Source organism: Cervus canadensis, chromosome 4 (genome assembly GCF_019320065.1).
Source record: "Cervus canadensis isolate Bull #8, Minnesota chromosome 4, ASM1932006v1, whole genome shotgun sequence".
Lineage (NCBI taxonomy): Eukaryota > Metazoa > Chordata > Mammalia > Artiodactyla > Cervidae > Cervus > Cervus canadensis.
This window is the reverse complement of record NC_057389.1, coordinates 96438319-96447565: the sequence shown is the minus strand read 5'-3', so window position 1 is coordinate 96447565 and position 9247 is coordinate 96438319. Positions and strand designations below refer to the sequence as shown.

Genomic DNA, 9247 nt, shown 5'->3' with positions numbered 1-9247 from the left:
GAATTTTGAGCATTTTTTTTGCTAGCATGAGAGATTAGTGCAATTGTGTGGTAGTTTGATCATTTTTTGGCATTGCCCTTCTTTGGGATTGGAATGAAACCTGACCTTTTCCAGTTCTGTGGCCACTGCTGAGTTTTCCAAATTTGTTGGCATATTGAGTGCAGCACTTAAATAGCATCATCTTTTAGGATTTTAGGCTTAAAGTCTATTTTGTCTAATATTAGTAGAGGTACTCCCATTTTTTTGGATTATTCTTTGTGTAGAATATTGCTTTCTATCTTTTTACTTTCAATTTGGGGTTGTGTCTTTGAATCTAAAGTGAATCTTTTGTAGACAGCATATAGATTAATCATATTTTAAAAAAAAAATCCATTTTGCTACCTATACCTTTAAGAGTTTAATTCATTTACAGTTAAAGTAATGACTGATAAGAAAGAATTTCTGTTGCAATTTTTCTGATTTTTCTGATTAAAATTAACATGTTAAATTTATAACCATGTAGTTTGAATTAATATCAACTTCTCTTGAATGGAATACAGAAACTCTGCTCCTATATATCTCCATCCCTCCCCTTTTAAAATTTATTTATTGTCACCAACTACATCCTTATACATGTGTGCTCAGTTAGATAGATTTATAACCATTGTTTTACTTATTTGTATTTTGAATCATACAGAGAGAAAAAGAAGCATTGCAAACCAAAAAGAAGCATTGCAAACCAAAAAGAAGCATTGCAAACCAAAATACAAATATGCTATCTTATATTTACCTATCTTATATTTACCTATTTACAGTTATCTTTACCACTGTTTCTTAGCTCTTCATATGACTTTGACTTACTGTTTACGTCTTTTCATTTCAGCCAGAACAATTCTCTTTAGCATTTCTCACAGGGCAATGAACTCCCTCAGCTTTCGTTTATTTAGAAATGTCTTAATTTTTCTTTCCATTTTGAAGAATGTTTTTCTAGATAAAAAATTCTTAGTTGACAGTTTTTATTTTCTTTCAACACTTTAAAAATGTCAACCTTCTGGAAGAGATCTATGAAGAATAAACCCTAAACAATTAAGAAAATGGTAATAGGATTATATATATTGATAATTACCTTAAATGTAAATGGATTAAATGCACCAACCAAAAGACATAGACAGGCTAGGTGAATGAAAATATGTGCATGTATGCACTTCCACTTACCACATCACTCTACTTAACCCCCCAAATTGTATGTAATTATTTTATGCTGTTAGATTAATCAAGTTTCCATTATGGTTTGAAATTTAATTATCTTTTTTTTCTTTTGGTCTGGCTATTAATTGTGAAAACTGATAAATGTCTTTTACTATTGTGATTAAGTAACTGGTACTCATTTTAATATCATTGTGTCATGATTGGTCAGTAGAAAATAATAGAATTATATACCACTAAAATTAAAATTTAACAGAAAAACTGTAATCACTTTTAAAAATATAGATGCATGTTAGAATTATCTTGGAATTTTTTTGAAAAATCCAAATGCCCAGGTATTGTTTTTTTCTCCAAAGCTGCAGATGTGATTCTAACGAGTAGCCATATTTAAAAACAACTGGGCTATATGATGATCTTTTGCTTTTGTCTAGTTTATTTCACCTTTTCTATTTCATAGTCAGTGCTTTCATTTCATTAATTTCAGTTCAGTCGATGATGCCATCCAACCATCTCATCCTCTGTCATCCCCTTCTCCTCATACCCTCAATCTTTCCCAGCATCAGGGTCTTTTCCAATGAATCAACTCTTCACATCAGGTGGCCAAAGTATTGGAGTTTCAGCTTCAGCATCAGTCCTACCAATGAACACCCAGGACTGATCTCCTTTAGGATGAACTGGTTGGATCTCCTTGCAGTCCAAGGGACTCTCAAGAGTCTTCTCCAACACCACAGTTCAAAAGCATTAATTCTTCAGTGCTCAGCTTTCTTTGTAGTGCAACTCTCACATCCATTCATGACCACTGGAAAAACCATAGCCTTGACTAAACGGACCTTAGTTGACAAAGTAATGTCTCTGCTTTTTAATGTGCTGTCTAGGTTGGTCATAACTTTCTTTCCAAGGAGTAAGCGTCTTTTAATTTCATGGCTGCAGTCACCATCTGCAGTGATTTTGGAGCCCCCCCCCCCCCAAAATAAAGTCAGCCACTGTTTCCACTGTTTCCCCATTTATCTGCCGTAAAGTGATGGGACCAGATGCCATGATCTTAGTTTTCTGAATGTTGAGCTTTAAGCCAACTTTTTCACTCTCCTCTTTCACCTTTATCAAGAGGCTTTTTAGTTCTTCTTCACTTTCTGCCATAAGGGTGATGTCATCTGCATGTCTGAGGTTATTGATATTTCTCCCGGCAATCTTGATTCCAGCTTGTGCTTCTTCCAGCCCAGCATTTCTAATGAGTTCCTCTGCATATAAGTTAAATAAGCAGGGTGATAATATACAGCCTTGACGTACTCCTTTTCCTATTTGGAACAAGTCCATTGTTCCCTGTCCAGTTCTAACTGTTGCTTCCTGACCTGCATACAGATTTCTCAAGAGGCAGGTCAGGTGGCCTGGTATTCCCATCTCTTTCAGAATTTTCCACAGTTTATTGTGATCCACACAGTCGAAGGCTTTGGCGTAGTCAATAAAGCAGAAATAGATGTTTTTCTGGAACTCTCTTGCTTTTTTGATGATCCAGTGGATATTGGCAATTTGATCTCTGGTTCCTCTGCCTTTTCTAAAACCAGCTTGAACATCTGGAAGTTCTCGGTTCACGTATTGCTGAAGCCTTTCTTGGAGAATTTTGAGCATTACTTTACTAGCATGTGAGATGAGTGCAATTGTTTGGTAGTTTGAGCATTCTTTGGGATTGCCTTTCTTAGGGATTGGAATGAAAACGGACCTTTTCCAGTCCTGTGGCCACTGCTGAGTTTTCCAAATTTGCTGGCATATTGAGTGCAGCACTTTCACAGCATCATCTTTCAGGATTTGAAATAGCTCAACTGGAATTCCATCACCTCCACTAGCTTTGTTCATAGTGATGCTTTCTAAGGCATCACTAACAATCACTAACAATGGGATACATGTATCTTTTTTAATTTTGGTTTCCTCAGGGTGTATGCCTACCAGTGGGATTGCTGGGTCATATGGTGGTTTTATTCCTAGTTTTTAAAGGAATCTCCATACAATCTTCCATAGTGGCTGTATCAATTTACATTCCCACCAACAGTGCAAGAGCATTCCCTTTTCTCCACAGTTTCTCCAGCATTTATTGTTTGTAGACTTTTTGATGATGGCCATTCTGACTTGGTGTGAAGTGATATCTCATTCTAGTTTTGATTTGCATTTCTCTAATAATGAGCAATGTTGAGCATCTTTTCATCTATTTGTTAGCCATCTCTGTGTGTTCTTTGGAGAAATGTCTGTTTAGGTCTTTTCCCCACTTTTTGATTGGATTGTTTTTCTGGTATTGAGTTGTATGAGCTGCTTGTATATTTTGGAAATTAATCCTTTGTCAGTTGTTTCATTTGCTATTATTTTCTCCCATTCTGAGAGTTGTCTTTTCACTTTGCTTATAGTTTCCTTTGCTGTGCAAAAGCTTTTAAGTTTAATCAGGTCCTGCTTGCTTACTTCTGTTTTCATTTCCATTACTCTAGGAGGTGGGTCATAGAGGATCTTGTTTTGATTTATGTCATTAAGGGTTCTTACTATATTTTCCTCTAAGAGTTTTATAGTTTCTGGTTTTACATTTAGGTCTCAAATCCATTTTTAGTTTATCTTTGTGTATGGTGTTAGGAAGTGTTCTAATTTCACTCTTTTACATATAGCTGTACAGTTTTTGATTTGTGTATATTGAAGAACCCTTGCATCCCTGGAATAAACCTAACTTGATCATGGTGTATGAGATTTTTAATGTGTTGTTAATTTCTGTTCACTAACATTTCGCTGACGATTTTTGCATTAGTGATATTGGCCAGTAATTTTAGTTTTTGTGTTGTCTTTGTCTGATCTTGGTGTCAGGGTGATGATGGCCTTGTAGAATGAATTTGTAAGTGCTTCTTCCTCTACAATTTTTTGAAAGAGTTTTAGAAAGATAGGCATTAGCTCATCTATAAATGTTTGATAGAATTTTCCTGTGAAGCCATCTGGTCCTGGGCTTTTGTTTTTTGGGAGATTTTTTTTTTTTATCACAGCTTCAATTTCAGTGCTTGTAATTGGGTTGTTCATAATTTCTATTTATTCCTGATTCAGTCTTGGAAGATTGAACTTTTCTAAGAATCTGTCCATTTCTTCCGGGTTATTTATTTTGTTACCATACAGTTGTTCATTGTAGTCTCTTATAATCCTTTGTATTTCTGCATTCTCTGTTGCAACCTCTCCTTTTTCACTTCTAATTTTGTTGATTTGATTCTTCTCTTTTTTTCTTGATGAGTCTGGCTAAATGTTTGTCAATTTTGTTTATCTTTTCAAAGAACTAGCTTTAAGTTTTATTAATCTTTACTATTGTTTCTTTCATTTCTTTTCCCCTTAACTTCTGTCCTGGTCTTTATGATTTCTTTCCTTCTGCTAATTTGGTGTGGGGGGGGGGTGTTGTTCTTCTTTTTCCAGTTGTTTTAGGTGTAAAGTTAGGGTGTCTATTCAATGTTTTTCTTGTTTCTTGAGATAGGATTGTATTGCTGTAAACTTCCCTCTTAAAACTGCTTTTGTTGCATCCCATAGGTTTTGAGTTGTTGTGTTTTCATTATCATTTGAGTCTAGAAATTTTTTTATTTCCCTTTTGATTTCTTCAGTAACCTGTTGGTTATTTAGAAACATATTGTTTAATCTCCATGTGTTTTTGTTTCTTACAGTTTTTTTCTTGTAATTGATATCTAGTCTCATAGCGTTGTGGTCAGAGAAGATGCTTGATATGATTTCAATTTTCTTAAATTTACAGAGGTTTGCTTTGTGACCCAAGATTAGTCTATCCTGGAGAACGTTTCATACACACTTGAGAAGAAGGTGTATTCTGCATTTGGATGGAATGTCCTGAAGATATCAATATGTATCATTTAAGACTTGTGTTTCCTTAATAATTTTCTATTTTGATGATCTATCCATTGGTGTGAGTGGGGTGATAAAGTCTCCTACTGTTATTGTGTTACTGTCAATTTCTCCCTTTATCTCTGTTAGTGTTTGTCTTATGTGTTGAGGTGCTCCTATGTTCGGTGCTTAGATATTTACAATTGTTATGTCTTCCTCTTGGATCAATCCCTTGATCATTATGTAGTGTCCTTTCTTAACTCTTGTAATCTTCTTTATTTTAAGGTCTATTTTGTCTGATATGAGGGTTGCTACTCCAGCTTTCTTTTGCTTTCCATTTGCAGGAATATAATTTCCATCCTCTCACTTTCAGTCTATATGTGTCTTTAGGTCTGTAATGGGTTTCTTGTAGACAGAATATGTACATAGGTCTTGTTTTTGTATCCATTCAGCCAGCCTGTGCCTTTTGGTTGGAGCATTTAATTTGTTTATATTTAAAGTAATTATTGATGTATATGTTCCTATTGCCATTTTCTTAATTGTTTCAGGTTTGGTTTTTTAATTTTTTAATCAAAGGAAAATTACTTTTCAGAATTTTGTGGTTATCTATCATACATCAACAAGAATTAGCCATAGGTATACCTATGTCCCCTCCCTCCCATCTCCCTTCCCACCCCACCCTTCAGCCTGTCACAGAGCCCCTGTTTGAGTTCCCTGAGTCATACAGAAAATTCCCATTGGCTGTGTGTCTTACACATGGTATTATAGTAAGTTTATGTGCTACTCTCTGTACATCTCGCCTTCTCCCTTCTCTCCTTCCAACTTGTCCATAGGTCTGTTCTCTATGTCTGTTTCTCCATTGCCACCCTGAAAATAAATTAATCAGTGCCATCTCTTCAGATTCCATATGTATGTGTCAGTATGTGATATTTATATTTCTCTTTCTGACTTACTTCACTTTGTATAATGGGCTCTAATTTTGTCCACCTCATTAGAGCAGATTCAAATGCGTCCCTTTTTATGGTTGAGTAGTATTCCATTGTATATATGTACCACAGCTTCTTCATCCATTCATCAGTTGGTGGACATCTAGGTTGCCTCCCTGTTCTAGCTATTGTAAATAGAGCTGCAGTGAACATTGGGGTACATGTGACTTTTTCAGTTTTGATTTCCTCAGGGAATATGCCTAGCAGTGGGATTGCTGGCTCATATGGTGGCTTTATTCCTAGCTTTTTAAAGAGTCTCCATACCCTCTTCCACAGTGGCTGCATCAGCTAACATTCCCACCAACAACGTAAGAGTGTCTCCTTTTCTCCACACCCTCTCCAGCATTTATTGTTTGTAGACTTTTTTTTTTTCTTCGTGTTTCTCATTGCCTCTTTGTTCAGGTCTTTATTCAAAATTAGCTGTCCAAAATGATTTGGCATTTATGGAATAAACAAATTTAAGTTTATGCAGCAGCCTTCTTTTCCTCTGAGGTGGGTTTCTTTTCTGTGGGTTCCTTTTCAGCTGCTGGTTTCTTGGTCCCTGCAGCCTTTTTCCCCATTGCAGGCTTCTTCAGCTTCTTATCACCAACAGCCTTCTTTTCTTTGTTTCCCACCACAGGCTTCTTGCCCTCAGCCCCCTTCTGATCTGATTTGGCTTCTAGCGCTGCTGCTGCCTTATCCATGCGGATTTTGTGGTTCTTGGCCTGTTGAAGAATGGTGTTCCGGTGCATGGTCTTTGCGTATGGGTTAAGCTTCAACATGATTCTCAGGTTTTTCAGTGGATTCTTCTTCAGGACACTGCGATGAATCTTCTCGCGTGGTGCTTGGAGTGCTCTTTGAATTTCTGGGCTTTTCAAGATTCTGCCAAGGTCTGTATTGAGCATCTTGTGCATGGGGAGGTTGTAGTTACTCTTGAGGGAGGCTGCTTTACACCAAGTGCCATACAGCTCATCTAACTTTCGGAAAACACTTTCAGTCCAAATGCAGAAACGTCCCACATGACCACCAAGAGCAAGTTTCAAAATGTTCAGCTTGCTTACATTAAGCAGAGTAATTCCAGGGATGTTTCTGAAGGCCTTGATGATACCATTGTCTTCATTATGCAGGGTCCCCTGCGCTGGATACGGCGAGGGTTTCTCATTTTGCCTTTGCCAGCTCTCATTCTCTGAGAGGCGCAAACCTTTTTGATATCATTCCAGGCCTTAAGTTTCTTCAGAAGCAAAACAGCCTCCTTGGTCTTCTTGTAGCCTTCAACTTGATCTTCAACCACCAAAGGAAGTTCAGGAACTTCCTCTATACGATGACCTTTAGACATGACCAGTGCTGGTAAGGCTGAGGCAGCCAGTGCAGAGCAGATGGCATATCGCTTCTGCATTGTATTCACTCTGCGGTGCCAACATCGCCAGGTCTTGGTTGGTGCAAACATGCGGCCCCCACGACACATATTTCTAAAAGCACCCTGACCAGAACGGTGAGTCCCGCCACCTCAAACCCTGGGAATTCGAGCCACAGCTCTGCCGGTACCCCAAGACTCAGCACTGGTTTGATGACCTGCTAATTCACTGACAGCATAGGGCTGTCTGTTGTTTTTGCACAAGTTGGTGGGAACAAAGTTAACAATATTGGGTTGAATGGGAGGCTTGAACACAGCAGGCAAAGTGGCATTTTTGCCAGAGGACTCCCCCTTTTCAGAGTACACTGATATCTGTGGACGAGCACATGCCATGGCGGGGAGAGGAGAAGGCGACGCTCCTCTCAACCCTGCAGCTCCCACAGGAAAAGGTGTTTGTAGACTTTTTAATGATGGCCGTTCTGACTGATGTGCGGTGTATTTCGTGTAGTTTTGATTTGCATTTCTCTGATAACTAGTGATGTTGAGCTTCTTTTCATGTACTTGTTAGCCATCCATATGTCTCCTTTGGAGAAATGTATCTCCAGGTCCCTTTCCCCAGTTTGTGATTGGGTTGTTTGCTTTTTGGTATTGAGTTGTATAAGCTGCTTGTATATTTTGGAAATTCATTCTTTATCAGTTGTTTCCCTTTCTATTATTTTCTCCCATTCTAATGGTTGTCTTTTCACTATGTTTGTAGTTTCCTTTTGCTGTGCAAAAAACTTTTGAGTTTAATTAGGTCCCACTTGTTCATTTTTGTTTTTATTTCCATTACTCTAGGAGGTGGGTCATGGGTGTTCTTGCTTTGATTTATGTCATCAAGTGTTCTGCCTATGTTCTCCTCCAAGAGTTTAATAGTTTCTGGTCTTATATTTAGGTCTTTAATCTATTTTGAGTTTATCTTTGTGTATGGCATTAAGTAGTGATCATTCTTTTGCATGTAGTTGTCCAGTTTTCCCAGCACCTGTTATTGAAGAGGCTGTCTTTGCCCCGTTGTATATTCTTGCCTCCTTTGTCAAAAATAAGGTACCCATAGGTGTGTGGGTTTATCTCTAGGTTCTCTATCTTGTTGCATTGGTCTATATTTCTGTTTTTGCACCACTACCATACTGCTTGATGACTGTAGCTTTGTAGTATAGTCTGAAGTCAGGAAGGTTGATTTCTCCAGCTCCATTCTTCTTTCTCAAGACTGCTTTGACTCTTTGGAGTCTTTTATGTTTCCATATGAAATGTGAAATTTTTTGTTGTAGTTCTGTGAAAAAAAAAGCTATTGGTAATTTGATAGGGATTATATTGAATCTGTAGACTGCATTTGATAATATAGTCATTTTGACAATTTTGATTCTTCCCACCCAGGAACATGAAATATCTCTCCATCTGTTTATGTCATCTCTGACTTTCATCAGTGTCTTATAGTTTTCCGTATACATGTCTTTTTTTTTTCCTTAGGTAAGTTTATTCCTAGATATTTTATTCTTTTTTTTGCAATGGTGAATGGGATTGATTCCTTAATTTCTCTTGCTGGTTTTTCATTGTTAGCATATAGGAGTGCAAGTGATTTCTGTGCATTGACCTGCGACTTTGCTGAATTCACTGATTAGCTCTAGTAATTTTCTGATAGTTTCTTTTGGGTTTTCTATGTATAGTATCATGTCATCTGCAAACAGTGAGAGTTTTCCTTCTTCTTTTCTGATCTGGATTCCTTTTATTTCTTTTTCTTCTCTAATAGCTGTAGCTAGGACTTCCAAAACTATGTCGAATAATAGTGGTGAGAGTGGACACTTGTCTTGTTCCTGATCTTAGAGGGAAAAACTTTTGGCTTTTCACCATTGACAATAATGTTTCCTGT

The 9247-nt window shown here is 37.3% G+C and overlaps 1 pseudogene; it reads right to left on the bottom strand.

The window, feature by feature from the left end:
- Positions 1–6388: 6388 nt before the first annotated feature.
- Positions 6389–7734, bottom strand: LOC122439327 (annotated as a pseudogene).
- Positions 7735–9247: the final 1513 nt, after the last annotated feature.